Genomic DNA, 16721 nt, shown 5'->3' with positions numbered 1-16721 from the left:
TCAAATTGCCAAGGCCAACCTGTCAAATTCTCCGCCCATTTCAAATTGGTAAATCCTATGACTAATCTTTTCGAATATTTGCCCCCCTCTTCTGATATTTTAAATGTAAACCCTGGCGTCTTTTACACTGGCTGTTGGAGAGGAAAATTATTAATAGAATTGCAGCAAATTCGGAAAAAGTTTGATTCCTACTAAAATAGTGTTTTATTAGAGAATTACCAAATATTTTTTTTTGAAAAGCATGCATTTCTGACTTTCTGGTAGGTTCAGAATTTATATGTATTTTGAGATTTATGCTAAAATTTAATAACAAATAATTTTGTATAATATTTTGTTCTCTTACGATCCTGTATAAAGAATTTTTATTATTTTTTAAGGACCAAAAAACACCTTTAATGACTCTCTTGAGGGTTAATTTTCCGACCAAAATAATCCTCGTATTGTCATCAGTAATATTGCCGATGACACGGAGTACCTAAAATGCAATGATTCCAAGGAATCACAATCCGAGAATATCACAAAATGTGGAAGAGAGAGGAACTTCCAAAAAAGAAAAAAAAAATACGCATATCTCCTATTTTAGCTCTATAGGCCTATTCTATAACTTTTTTCGACCAAAATAATCCACGTATTGTAATCAATAATATTGCCTATGACCTAAAATGCAAGGAACCTCAATCCGAGAATATCAAAAAATGTGGAAAAAACCAATACGCGTATTTCCTATTTTAACACTGTAGGCCCATTCTGTAACTTTTACCGATTGAAAAGCTGTTAAGATGTCTTTTTTTATTGTATCAAAAAACAATACAAACAAAATATTTTTTTTAATAAACAATGTGTTATGTTTTTAAAAGGATAAGGAATAATTATCAAAAAAGTTTAATTTTTGGAATTTTCTGGATTGGATAATACAATCAGTTCCGATCAATATTCAGTTTGTTTATATTCAGATCTCTTCTGTCTTGGCGCAAAAACTGTACCTTTATTAAAGATTGGACAACATTTTGTAAAATAGGTAAATATTTTGAACTTTTCGTACATGTGTAGTAAGGATCTTCAACATCACATCCATATTTTAATCCTTCACACCAACAGTGTGAATCTTCAAAGATTAGAATGTGCCTTTCGAAATGTTCGCGTAATCCGACAGTCGAAATCGCCTACTTATAGCAACTCGAGACTAAACAAGTAAGTAAAAGTACCTAAATTCCACAGGGCCGAACTTTTAATACCCTCCGCCATTTTGAAGGATCTTGAAAAATTTCCAAAAAATTCTGTCGAAAAAGGAAATCCGTGATATAGGGGAAACCCGTGATATAGGGGTTTTACGACAATGTGCGCCTGCATACGAAATTTTTTGTTAAGGCTGTAGTACCCATTACGAGCTTCAGCTCCGAAATTAGAAACAATTCTGGAAAATTATCATTCAGGGCGTGAAGTACTCAGAAGGAACTTCTAATGTGGATTTTCAGACAAGTCCATTGAAAAAAGTGGGGCTAAAATCACCAAAATCCCGAATATTTGGACTTCGGATTATATGGGGTCTATACGATATAGTCTTCAAACTTGATTTTTGTACATCTTTGCCTATTTTTGGTTGTTTACTGGGTCTAAGGACCTTAGACATAGTCGGATTTATTACTTGGTAGGATGAAAGTAAAATCTTAATTTTATAGAAATGTTTGCTTACTGGTATTGCAGGGAGGTATGTAGTTATTATTATTTTCGACCTACTGATAATGCTGAAAGTAACGTGTTGCACTGGTTATTGGCACTCTTCCCAAAATACCTGTATCATGCGAACATTTTTTTTCTTACCCTAAGCTACAATTAATAATTATTAAAAGGTTTTTTTCAACAGTAATCGTATTTAACTGCTCTGGAAACTATCCCCGTATTTTTAGTTTAACCTACGAAAAGCGCTCGTTATTAGCAGATTTAGATGACAATTATTAAATGTCATGGTAATATGATCAAAGCTCTCGTTGCCCATTGGTTGGTGTTCTACTGTTATTAGTTTTGGACACTATGTGAAAAGCATTTGCAAAATTTCATCGTACTTTACTTGATTTATAGCGGCTTCATTAAACATTCCAAACATTTTGGTAATGCCAGTGAAGTACTTAATGCTTTGTGTGGCCATTAAGCAGACCCACAGCATTGTACAGATACCCATTCTCGCATTCTCTGATACATTGTGCCCTGAAAGATAATTGCTTAGAAATAAAAATGCGGGCAGTAAATACGGACCACCACGAATGAAGCCACTATTTCAAATGGTCATAGTTGGTATTTGTTCCCACTTAATAACTGGCAACATTTCAAAACTGAATGGAAACCCCAACTAAACCAACCGTCCGTCTATTTTTTTTTTCTAAACTTTCAATAAAACCGTAGACTTTCCTCATATGGATGGATGGATGGTCGGATGGATGTATGATGGGGAGCGTGATGGGGTTACCATATCAACAGTGGCCTGCCAGTCCGTCATAGTGGATGTTTGGATTCTCAGGATAAAGTAGCTGACCAAAGGGTCAGTTATAAATCTGTCTGTTTTTGGCCTCCGGCCGAAGTTAGTGTTTGTGTTGTTGCCACAAATATTTGTATAGTTACCTTTAATGTGGTGGGACATTTTCGGCCAGTACACATACACACACACTCCCAGCCTGCATTCAAATATGGACCAAACAATTCCTGAAACACAAACTAAAATGTTGAAAATGTTATTGAAATTTCTAAAATTGTTGTACATTAAGGGACACAAACAAACAAACAAACAATCAAGCCGACATTGATTTGAATTATTTTTCAAAAAATTAGAAGGGAAAATGGATTCAGCAGCTTCTTTGCCATGCAAAAACAGGTTGTGATGAAATGACGATGAAATGGGTGTCTAATGAAAAGTGTCTTCCCACCCCCCGGTGGTTGTGGGCCGCCGAAATGAATCATGGGCCCTTTGCTATTTCACACATACGACGAAGTAACAAAGATTTATAGTCGACAAGATGTGTTATGCAAAACAAACCCCAACCCCCGCCCAATTTGCGACCGAGTCCCTTTTGCATCCCTTGAAGAACATGAAAGCAACATTTTTGAACAACCTTTACATTTGTCTTTTGTTAATTACGTCCATTCTGCACGAGGTTGTCCTTTTTCGAATTTTTGGTATTTTGATTGATTCCACGAAAAACTGGGGGAAAGTGTTCGTTTTTCTACATTTTGATATAAAGGAGGTTGTTAACTTCAGAAAATGCGGGAATTTTCAAGTATTTTGCTAAGCGATTTTTTTAAATAAATGCAATAATTCCAGGAATTAAATAAAATTAAAAAATTTTAGAATGTCCACTAATTAAAACAAAGATTTTTAAGGTTTTCTTGTCAAATAATCGGGCCTATGTTCCCGATAAACCAGGCTCTGAAAATTATTATCTGTCGTGGCAAACTGAAACGTGTGGGAACTTATTCAAAATTTGTTTGATTGATTAAATCGGTACATTTTTAAGGTAAGCAGGTATTATTTGGTTTTCCGAAAGGTTTATAATTTAGGGCAATAACCTCTGCCTGATATTTGTGGGACAGACACCACCTCTCATTCGGTGAAAAGCTTATGTAGTAAACATTGGGCTTTCATTACTTTCTTTCTCAATTGATCTCCAGTTGTATACTTTTCAAATTCATCAATACATATTCGAAGGATATTGAACATATTGGATTAACCGAAAAATCTACTTTTATTTATTTACTTCGTTCGTAGTGATTTTCTTACAAGCACAAAACTGTGTTCGAAAAATTCTTTTTCTGAAGATTCTAAATGTGCTATTTTTTTCTCTTCTGAAAACCCTTATTTCCTAACTCTTCAACACCTATATTAAAGATAAAGTACAGGGTGAGATGAAACAAGTAAAAAAACATTAAGTTCAGCCGGGCCAAACTTTTAATACCCTCCACCTTAGGGTAAAAGAAACATTAGAAGAAATGTGGCAAAAACCATTAAAATGCCGAATATCGGGAGGTACCGTTATATGGGGGATACACTAAAACGTGGACCTATAATTACAATGTTTCGCCACACGAACTAGGACCCATCATGACCAACAAATACCAATTTTCAGACAAATCCGTGAAAAAATGTTGCAAAAATCATCAAATTACCGAATATCGGGAGGTACCGTTATATGAGGACTATACCAAATCATGGACCTATACATGCAATGTTTCGCCACCGGAGCTGGAAACCATTATGACCCACAAATAACATTTTTTAGACAAATCCGTGAAAAAATGTGGCAAAAAAACTAAAATACCGAATATCGGGAGGTACCTTTATATGGGGGCTATACCACAACGTGGACCTATACATGCAATGTTTTGCCACACGCTCAGGGACCCGTTATGACCTACAAATACCAATTTCCAAACAAATCCGTGAAAAAATGTGGCATAAATCATCAAAATACCGAATATCGGGAGGTACCGTTATATGGGGACTATACCAGAACGTGGTCCGATATATCTCATTTTCAATACCAATCATCCTAGACACAATGCAAATAGCTCTGCTAAATTTTGGCGCTCTGCGTCAAATAATGTAGGCTGTATCGTGATTTCAACAGACAGACAGACAGACGGACATCGTTAAATCGACTTAGAATTTTATGCTGATTATGAATATATATACTTTATGGGGTCTAAGACGAATATTTCAGGATGTTTCAAACGGAATGACAAAGTTAATATACCCTCCTTTTCAAGGTAGAGGGTATAAAAACGGTAACCAACTTCAAACTTCTGTCATTTCTAAGCCACTGGTCCGACAGCTGTTAAAATTATTCCAGTGACAGCTCATTACATTGTTTACAAGCGTACAAAAGCATTGAGAATTTTCTAGAAAAAAGTTATTCGTGATGGAATTCGCGCATGATAGTGTGATTTCTTCATATTTGCCTAGAAAACCACAAGTGGCTATCGTTAGAGCACTCTAGCATTTAAATGTGAATAAATCTTTTTGGTCTCATAGAATCGCTCGTTACCGTGATACTGGTAGCGTAGCCCGACGTCAAGAAAGTGGTCGGAAGAAAACAGTAACATCACCAGAAATGGTTCGAAAAGTAAAGAAGCGAATTGTGGCCAAAAAATGGCTCGTGAGCTGAACATATCGCAATAATCCATTCGTCAAATTTTGTCATTGCAAAATGGTCACGCTTAATCCCTTTATTGTTGTTTTTAAAAAAACATCGTTTGTTTATGAGTGGAGAACGGTGGTAGTGGTAAGGCAGGAAAGAGCCACCAATCCTCGGTTCCCTTGTTTTTTGTCTGGGATATTCTCCCTAGAAGTTATTTGAAAAATTGAATTCCGAGAAGTGTAAGAACTTACACAGCCACAGAAAGAAATTAGACTCAAAAGAGCTAAAGAGCGAAGCAAGGCTGAAACCCGTGAACTGCCGAATTTGGTTTTCTCCGATGAGAAAAAATTCTTTATCCAGCAGTTTGTAAACAAACAAAATGATCGTGTTTACTTGCCAAAGAGGTCAGCTGAAAATGTGCACCTTCGGTTGGCTACCAGAACTTAAGCGCCGGCCATGTTGGTGGTGTGGGCCGCCATAACAGCCGATGGTCGCTCTCCGCTCGAATTAATCGATCGTGGCATCAGAATAAATGCTGAATATTATCGGGAAAATATTCTGGAGGGTGCATTTTGATGCGTTGGGCACGCAAACATTTTGGCCGCAGACCTTGGACATTGCAGCAGGACTCAGCACCATCGCACTGAGCACGTGCCACCCAAGAATGGTTACAAAATGAGGTTCCTCCCTTCATTTCCAGCGCACAATGGCTACCAAAATCGCCGTATACCAATCCGTTGGACTATTGTGTCTGGAGTATTTTGGAAAGTAAGGTTGGCACTAAAAAATACCAAAGTGTCGATCACCTCAAGGAAGCGCTTCGCCGGGAATGGGCCAAAATATCGCAGAGCAACATTCAGGCTGCGTGTGACGGTTTCATTGGCCGTTTGAAAGCCATAATTCGTGCCAAAGGTGACCAATTCGAACAAATTTAAACTTATTCAAGCATTTGATGTTTTTGCTTGCATTCAATAACATTTAAAAAAGGAAAAATTATAGCGTTTTACTTTGTTGCAGTTTTTTTATCTCACCCAGTATATCTGGCTTTTAGACTTTGCTATGTTTGCCGGCTATCAAAAGTTGACTTTCCGGTGTAAAAATGTTTTTTCTATAATACCAAACATGTTTTTCCAAAAAAAAACCCTAAAAAGAAAATTTTCCTCTATAGATTGTTTTATTTAAGCTTGTGGACGTATTTCATTGGGGGCTTATTAGGAAGCATCTTTTCTGATATGAAAATAAAAAAAATTAAATATTCTAACTCCATGTTATTGAATTATTTACATTTTTAAGATGCAGCAGAAAAGGGAAAAACATTCCCAGCGACCAAATTAATAAATTAATTACAAAATGTAAATTTTGAATAATTACTGCGTTGCCACTGACATAATTTATGGAAAACCGTACAGCACCGGCTCCAAGGGACAGATGATCCTTTGTCTGAACCAAGGAATTGGTAAAAAAACACATACACATGGACACACTTGGAATGTCAAAGGGTTTGCCAACGTAACGCTTCACAGTTAAAAGATGAAAAATGTAATTACATATGAGCTCATAAATTAACCGACGTCACTTGGCATAGAGAAAAAACGGAAACACACACACACACACGAATAAGACACAACAAAAATAAACCTTCTTGTGTTGGGCTCAGAAAAAAAAAAACAAAGAGAGCAACAGTGACAGGCAAGTAACCGGAACTTTTCCCTTTTTCCTCTTTGGAATGTACAAAATTGGCTTCATACATGATTTAAACGCTAAACATCTCATCCAGTTAAGTAAAATAATCCGGCGCGTTAAGAGAAGGATGCCAAATGTTAAAGCGACATCACTCGAAAGCCATTTCCATCTTGAAGAAGAATTATGTTCCATTTATCGAATTTAATAAGCTAATTGTGCTGGCAATTCCTTGGAGTATTCCGTGCCTTTGTTCTCCTCTGAGAAATGCCACTCATTAATGTTGCTCATTAGCAGCCACACACGAGTCGAAGGAAGCAGTGTCAACTGGCAAATGATTTGCCATTATTCACCAATAAAACTCATCACATACACATTGTGTTGTCCAACAGCAAATCATGTGCAGAATGGCATGTATGTCAATCTATAGAATGAGTTCATGTACGCCAAATCCACAGTGACTACAATGAAAATAAATTTTTTTCCACAAAGTGGAAATAAATGAGAGTGGAAATAACACGAGCTTTTATAAAAGTAAGTAATCAAACAATGCACACATAAATAAAGAGGGGCTATTATGAAAATATCGGCTGTTAGTTTCTCTTTTTGGGAGACTTTTAATTGTATAGAACTTGTGGTAAAAATCCGTCCCCAATCGCGTACTCAAATCGATTTGAGTTAAAAAATTGGTTTACCATAAAAAGTGAATTGGTGAAACCATCTTCCACCTTTTTATACTTTTGGAAGTTACAAACGAAATGACATAGTTACCTTCCATAGAATGGTGGAGGGTATACAAAAATTCCACAACATTTTACAAAAAAAATTCATATTTTTATTAGCATCTTTTTATGCGACTTTTATTATTTCTACAAAAAAGAACATTTTGATTGGTGACAATTGCCAAAATCCCTCCAGTCGTTCTTGAGTTATAAGCGGTCTAACTAACATCCCCATCTTTGATATATGAGATTGTATATACTTTGCTATATATGCGATATCTTGGATATCAGCATCAATGTAGCGGTTATGTGTTCGTGATTTTTTATACCCTACACCACAAGGTGGTCAGGGTATTATGTCTTTGTGCATTTGTTTGTAACAGGCAAAAGGAAATGAGATAGACACATAGTTCCTTTTTATGATCTACATAGAATCACTTTCTGAGTTGATTTATGCATGTCAGTCCGTCTGTCTGTCCGTCCGTCCGTCTGTCCATGTATTCTTGTGAACAAAATGCAGGTCGCATTTATTATCCGATTGAGATGAAATTTTGCAAACAACATTTGTTTGGCCCAAGGACGAACCCTATTGAAATTGGAGATAATCGGTAAAAATTTAGATATAGCTCCCATATATATCTTCGTCCGATTTGCCTTTTATTGTGCACCAAACGTGTAATATCAGCCCGAATAGTATGGAATTTTGCACATACCACATTAGGCCTGAAAATAATCAGACCAAATTTGATCTAAAGTGGTTCAGATATAGCTATAGCTCCCATATATATTGTGCACCCGATTTGTTATTTTTGTCCTCCGCAGCCGTAATATGCACTCTGTAACAACAATATTTGGGGAAATATAGCAAATACAGCTCAGAAATACCTTTTCTTAAATTTTATCGAGATCGGTTCAGATTTGGATATAGCTCCCATATATAACTTCGTCCGATTTACCCTTGATTGTGCACCAAACGTCTAATATTTGTCCAAATGGGATGGAATTTGACACTTACGTACGAATTGAGTCTAGAAGCTTGTATGCCAAATTTGGTGAAGATCGGTTCAGATATAGCTATAACTCCCATATATATTGTTTATCCGATTTGTTATATTTGTTACCCACAACCGTAATATGCACTCCGTAACATCGATATTCGAATTTAAAAGATACAAATGCTTCGGCATATTTAGTCCTTTGAATTTTAAATTATAACTATAATCATAGCGTGTATGATTGAATTTTACCATAAAAACGTTTAATTATTAAGTGGAGCTCAACTAAATTAGCAAAGTGGTGTAGGGTATCATAAAATCGGCCCGCCCGACTTTAGGACTTTCTTTACTGGTTTTACCCTCCACCTTGAATCTATTAACTTTGTCATTCCATTTGTAACATCGCTAAAAATTCGTCTTAGATCCCATAAAGTTTATATATTCATCAGCATAAAATTCTAAGTCGATTTAACGATGTCCGCCTGTCTATCTGTCCTCCTATATGCCTGTTGAAATCACAATACAGCCCACATTATTTGATGTAGAGCGTCAAAATTTAGCAGAACAATTTGTATTGTGTTTAGGATGGTTGTTATTGCAAATGAGATGTATCGGTCCACGTTTGGTATAGCCCCCATATTACGGTACCTCCAGATATTCGGTATTTTGATAATTATTACCACATTTTTTCACATAATGGATGCTAGCTCCGGCGCCGAAAAATTTGTATGTATAAGTCCACGTTTTTGTATAGCCCATATAACTGCACCTCACGATATTCGGTATTTTGATGAGTTTTGCCACATTTTCCCACAAATTTTACTAGAAATTGTGTAGTTGTGGGTCATAATGGGTTCTAGCTCGTATGGCGAAACATTGAAAGTAAAGGTCCACTTTTTGGTATAGCCCCCATATAACGATACCTGCCGATATTCGATATTTTGATAAAAAGAAATTCTTATTAATAGTTCACAGTGGGTTTTAGCCTGGTATCAGAGCATTGAATGTTTAGTTCCGCGTTTTTCTTTAGCTCACATATAACGACCCCCACCGATATTCGGTATTTGGATAATCCTAGTCCTCTTTACCCAAGAAAATGTTACATATTTGGTATTTTAGAAGATTTGATAGATGACAATCCTGAAGTACTACATTTTCTATAGAGGCTGCCGTTTTGTATTGCCCCATATAACGGCCGTACTCACTTTATGGTTTTTTAATAAGCTTAACTACATTATCCACACGATCTAAGTGGTATATGAAGTTTATAGTGAAACACACTTGAATGCAGATACTATTATATGAAAACGATTCACTTACCTTAAGGTGGGGATATTAAAAGTTCGTCCCGGCCGAACTTATTGTTTTGTTAATTGCTAATTCTTCTATAATTAAAGGTATTCGCGATTTTATTGACTCTAGCCTCATGCAAAATTCCAAGTTGATTGGTCTATAATGTGATATGCAGATCAACTGCAAATCTAGTTTTTTTTTTCTGTTTTGCTCCATTTCAACACCTAAATATTTTGCAATCATCTACAAAAACACTCGACTTCTATTCTGACCTTAACCCCACCTCCATGCAAAAGTTCGTGAGGATAATTGCGATCAGTAGCGTGGTTACAACTTAACATATACAGAAGGACTGACTCACATACATACATACATAGCTAGATCGATTCAGCTCGGCGAGATAGGATGATCCATATACAGTTTTCTATGTCTTGGGCCAATTTTTAGAGGTGTTACATAATTGTTGTCCAATCAAACTTGTAATACCTCCAAACCTAGTTTAAAATAAGCAAAGGTGTAAAGTGCAGACATTTCGACTTCATGCTAATAATTAGAATTAGAAAACTATGAATGCTGTAAGTCCATTCCTTCTTAGTAAAATTTGTGCTATTTATGAAATAAAATCCTGCAGAGGTAATACACAGATTAAACACTGTAGATATCAGAAAAAAAGACATGAAAATACAATAACCTCTAATAGCTCGGGATAGTGTGGAAAGCAAACACAAAATTTTCCCCTTTTCCTCTATCTCACTGCCCTCACAATGTATAAAAACCAAGCAAAAGAGCAGCGATGTTCTAATTGTGCATTTCCCGTTTGTTGACCAATTTGCTCGCACGCACACACACACCCGTACACATAATCCTGTCCATGAATGAACCCTAATCATTGCTTAAGCATATGGGGGCATATTCTTCCTCATATACACACCCTTAAACAACTTCGAAGGACATCAGCAGCATTGAAAGACATCATTTGTAATTTGTTTGTGGGCATTCGACAGGAGATATGTGACCTCCTATTGATAACTTTCAAGGAACCCAACAATGGACAAGTGTATGGTCCGTGTGTGTGTGTGTTCGGTGTGCATGTGACAGCAGGTCCCATGTGGTTGGTTTTTCTTTGCTGCCATTTTTCGATTTCCATTTATCTATCTACTCAATCTATGAGATTGACGATTTTCCATGTTGGATAAGCTTCTCCTACTCGCTCTGCCCGGTGCTCTGCATTTGGTCTCACTTAACTTTTCATTTAATTTCGTTTATTCATTCAAATGACCACAAAATGACATTTGCCTCTTGGGTTGAAATGAGAATAGCCGACAAAGAGAAAAAAACGGATGCACACACACACACACGCACACCACATGTCACAGTGAGCTGTGTTGTCCCACATAATCTTATGATAGATGTTTTTCTTCCAAATTTTTGATATGTCCACTGGTGGGTTGGAGTTTTGCAAATTGATTATTTGTGTGTTCGGAGAATGGACGATGATGAAGGGTTGACTTGTACCGCATATGCATATAAATAGATGATGGTGTCGTGACCGCTATCGAAAGGTTTGTTTTTTTTCGCAAACTTCTTATGACAGATGTGCTCCAAATACTAATGGTACGTGAATGGTCGTCTAACCCATATTTATTTTGTTAGGTAATAATTATTTTGAAATAAAATTAATATTTGAGCATTGACAGCATGTCTTTTGGGTATTGGTTCTAGAAGCGTTTTATAGAAAAATTCGTATGATAAATAACACAAAGATTTGCGAGAGACTTACGATTGAAAACAATACGTATTTCAGAGTTTGAACCGTAATTTCCCTTACATGTAAATACAACTATTGCATTTATTCACCGGAAGTTCACATTTTGTTTTATAGGAGAATAAAACGATAAAACTCGTTGTTCTGAAATTATGTGGTGAGACATTATTGAACAGACTCTGACTTTAAAAATAATATCCTTCTAAGTCTAAGTTCTCTTTTTTCAACATTGATTTACAAGGGCATTGATTTACTGAAGTATCTTGAGGCATCCTGAAAATCTTTAAAAATACTGAACAGGTCCAATATTAAGTTTAAATACAGGTTTGTAGGTCTAACAACAAATAATATGGAAGTTTTAATTCCAGATGCTGGACATGTAATGACGATATTTTGGGAGGAGAACGAAATGTTTTGGTAAAGCGAATTTTTAACTAATAACAACTCAAAGTGCCAAGCTAATGTCAATTCAGTTCTTATTTGGTACTAGCAGCTATGAAATTATTTTTGGGAAAACAGGATTACTTCCTTACACGAAAAGGAGGCTACATAAAATCGTGGACCTATATTGGGAATGATAAGAAAGAAACATATGAACGCAAAATGTCTACAACATTCAAAATACCGAGAATCATGGGGTACCGCAACATGGAGACTAACCTAAATGTGGACTAAAGCAAGAAATTCTATTTATTCTAGAAAATACAATTTGTTTCAAATACAATCATGTATTTTTTATTGTTATACCCTATAACACTGTGTTTTGGGGGTATTGTAAGTTTGATTGGGCCAAAAATTATGTAACACCTCGAAATATTGGTTTCCCACATAGGAAATTATATATGGATCTTCCTATCTCGCCGAGCTGAGTCGATCTTTTGTCCATGTTAATTTGTAATCACTCTGCAGGTCGCAATTATGGCCCGATCTTCACGAAATTTAGAATGGACGTGTGGCTAGAGCCAGAATAGAACCCTATTTCTTTTGGAGATGATCGCATATTATTTTGAAATGGTCCAAAAACTGAAAAATTTCCTGATTTTGCAGTTGCTCTACAGGACGCAATTTTATTATTTGTGTTAAATAAAAGTCAAATTTTCCATTAAACCGCGAATATTTTTAATCCCGGCGAAATTACGAATAGACGAACAGGTCAATTCTGACCGTTAGGTGGATGCCGATAGTAAATATATCGAAATATACACTCCGCGACACATGAATAGGACACCAATGTAATTCATATTAAATTACAAGTTATAAACATATATAGCGAAAAAAATTTAAAATGTTTGCATTTTTTCAACCACAGGTAGTTCTTAACGAGAAAAATATTTTTCGATGTGATATGGATAATGGTTGTTTAAAATAATGCCAATGAATGTAAAACTACTGCAAATTTGGCTTTATAATTGCGTCAGTAGAATAGGACACCCTTTAATAATGAGTAGGTCCTCCTTTGTTAAGAACTACTTCGTACATTCTGTCTGGAATGGAATCGTACAACGATTTATTGTAATCGAGGGAAATTGTGGACCAGGCCTCTTTTATTGCATAGATAAGGTCATCTCTGTTGTTGTACTACTTACCAGAAGCATAAACTTTTCTAACTAGCCAGCCCCACACATTTTCAATTACATTAAGGTCTGGGGAGTAAGGTGGCCAGTTAAGAAGCTTGACATTTTGGCTTCGAATCCAAGACTTTACGACTCCAGCTGTATGAATCGGTGCATTGTCGTGCTGGAATATCCATTCTAGGTCTCCAAAAAAATTTTTGAATTGAGGAAATGCTTCCTGAAGAACATTTTTGTAGCAATTTGCATTCATTGGTTAGGAATTGGAAATCGATAGTGCCATAGTATGATATGGCCCCCCATACCATTACACCGCCCACTCTGCTATGCAAGCGATCCAAATAATGATTTTCTTTTCGAATATCGTGGAAATAATAATTAAAACCATCTGGCCCCTCGAAATTAAATTTTTTTTTCATCAGAGAAGACGACACGGTGCCAATTTGTTTTACCCGTCCAATGCGAACGACAAAATTCGAGGCGTGCCTTTTTACGCGTGTCGTTAAGCGGTGGTTTCTTCTTAAGTTTTAATCTCTTTAAGTGGTCAGCTTTAGAAATAACACGCTGAACAGTTCTTACGCTCGCTACTACACCTGTTTTAGCTAACATTTGTGCTGCGGAGTCGTGAGAGTTTGAAGCTTTCCTAAGTATAGCACGTTTATCTGCTGCTGAAAGTACACTTTTTGTTCGACCTTTCATATTTTTTCCGTAACTTGATTCATTTTTTAAAAAATTGGATACTACATTCCGGCTTCTGTCAATTTTTTTGCGATTTGATTAATAGATAAATCAGATTCTTTGTAAATTTTAATTTTAAGTTTTTCTTCAACAGCCAATGATTTTCCTCGTCCCATTTTTCACGAATTGTAATTTAAATTACTTTAATTACGGTGAAAATTAAAATTATTGACCTTCACATTTTAACTTGTACGAAAAAACTGGAATTTAAAGCAGTGTCTTATTCAAGTGTCGCGAAAAAATACTGTACTTTTACCACAGTACCAAAACAAAATAGAAAAAATCTCATAACGGTACATTTTCTGCACATTAAATTACACTCAAATAATGAGCGATAATCAATAAGAAAAAACAATAACAAATAACATACAATTGTACCTTTCTTTTGTAAAAACCAGCAGTCTCTTAAATAATATTTGCGTTGTCCTATTCATGTGTCGGGGAGTGTATACAATGTGTATATACAAAGAAGAGGGATGTTAACTAGAATGTTTGCATCTCAAGAATGGCTGGAACGATTTTGGCAATTTTGTCAAATCAGAATGCCCTCTTGACATAAACGTATAAAAACTTAAAAAAATCGCATTAAATGATAACAATAATGATATTAATATAGATTTTGTAAATTTTGTGAAATTTCTTTTTTATTTCTTCATATTTTTTATCGCATGCAATTTTTTTTCAATTTGACTTATACTATTGAATAATACATTTTGTAATATTTTTTCAGCTTACAATACAGGTTAGGGATATTATATACAGATCGCCATTATCGTCCGATCGTCACGACATTTTTATACCGATTTCGTCGACGGATATAGCTAAATATCGTAGACAAGCAAATCATATAGATGAGTCTAAATTTGATGATACATAGGGGCCTTTTCCATTTAGAGATGATCGCAAAATATTTAGGGGTTCAAATGAACGAATAACAGAAAAAATTTCCTGATCACACAATTGAAACAATCGACACGGAATTTTGTATGAGAAGAGAGTTGAGGACAGGGAAGAAGTCCAGCATTTTAGATGACCATTGGATTATATTTAGCTGTAAAATGAACAGCACGACGGAGTGCGCAAATATTGGGCAAATGTCCCTGTTCAAAAAGCTAAGGGTAATATGTGGGCAGTACTCTATGAGATAATTTCAAAATCAAACTCTTCCAAAATAGATTTGAACGTAAGGGGGCTTCTAACATATTGTAGTGTTGTAGGGTATCACATAGTCGGCCCCGCACGACTATAGCCTTTGCTTACTTGTTTTTTATTTTTATGATTTTAAGGTAATCACTAAAGCGGATAAAAACTTTATGAAAACTCCGATTAATATTTTATATCAATTCAAAAATAGTATATTTTAAATGTGGGTCAACGAGCAGGATATAGCTTGATAAATATAAAATATTCTAAAATAAATTTCGTCGAAAGACATATGGGGTCAGAAACCTCTGTAGCCGTCAGACCATAATTAAAACATCCGCTTTATTAAAACATATTTTTTAGTTAACATATTTTAATCCACTATTATTTGTTAAATATTTGTTGATTTTTAGAACTTTCGATTTTATAACTAAACACAATTTTCTTCGAGCTTGAGACACTGATATTTTCTTAATATTATTTTTCTAAATTTTAAATCCGTAATTAATAAACGATGTTGCTTGTAAAATGTAAATGACCAGACCGACCCACAATGTAGCCTACAAATAAATGCTTATTCAATAGAGAATAACTTTAGAATATTTACAGCCAACCCACAGAAAGATGACGATGACAACTAAAGCAATTAGTGCGACTAGTTCTCATGTAGACAAATAAACGAACCCCACAACGTTCCAGCTTCAACACTAGCTTTAATACACAAGATATATTCCTTGGGAGGCTGGCAAGAAATAACAATTACCACATCATGATGACACTCCCAGCACCACTAGCGACACTTACAAGAAAACTAGTGGCTGACCAGAGAGCAAGTTCATCGGGGAGCCTACTCGCATTTCAATGGGTTACAAAGTGTTCGTCCCCTTGTAACAGCATCGTCCTCTGGCTGGGAAACACCAATTATTTATGGATAATCTAACCAGCAATGGGACGTTAATTACTTTCGGTTGTCATTTGCACCAACAGTCATTTGCTTGTACTCTGGTCAGGCCGTCAACCATGACTGGGAATTCCATTCCTCGGTGTCGATATGACGCAGTAGGTTTGGTAAAAGTGATTATTTTTTTTTTGCACAATGTTTTGACGTAAAATTGTAATTAATTATTCGGTGTTCTTATTCTCATATTGCAGATGTCATGCATCTGACGTTGTGTTGAGTTGAGGGAGCTGCAACACTTAATTTTTAATAAAATACAAAATGAACTCTTTACAAGGATTTAATGAACTATTAACAAGCATATTTAGTAAATAATAGTTGGTGCTAAAATAATGCGTTTCATATTTGCAACGTGTTTTATTGAATTTTAATTGTTTGCATCATTAGTAAAATATGATTTTTAGTCTCAATATGGAAAAACAAGGATTTTAATAAGACTGCATATTAAAAAGACAACCTTTAAATCAGGAGGACCTGGAAATAGGCACTCGAACATTCACAGATGAATCCCTCAAGAGAGACAATAAATTAGAAGTTAATAATAAATAAAACTCAATGTCGTTTAACATTTCCGAAAATATAGGGTCAGTCAGATATTTAAGGTATCACGGAAGGCCTGAGGGCGAAAGTTCAATAAGAATTTGAAAGATTAACTCTCAAACAACAAAGCACTGATACTAACCAGGCAATATGTCTACATTAAGTTGACTCTACATACTGGTTAAAATAG

Source organism: Musca domestica, unplaced genomic scaffold (assembly GCF_030504385.1).
Source record: "Musca domestica strain aabys unplaced genomic scaffold, Musca_domestica.polishedcontigs.V.1.1 2, whole genome shotgun sequence".
NCBI classification, from domain to species: Eukaryota; Metazoa; Arthropoda; class Insecta; order Diptera; family Muscidae; genus Musca; species Musca domestica.
Note: the sequence above shows the minus strand (reverse complement) of the source record.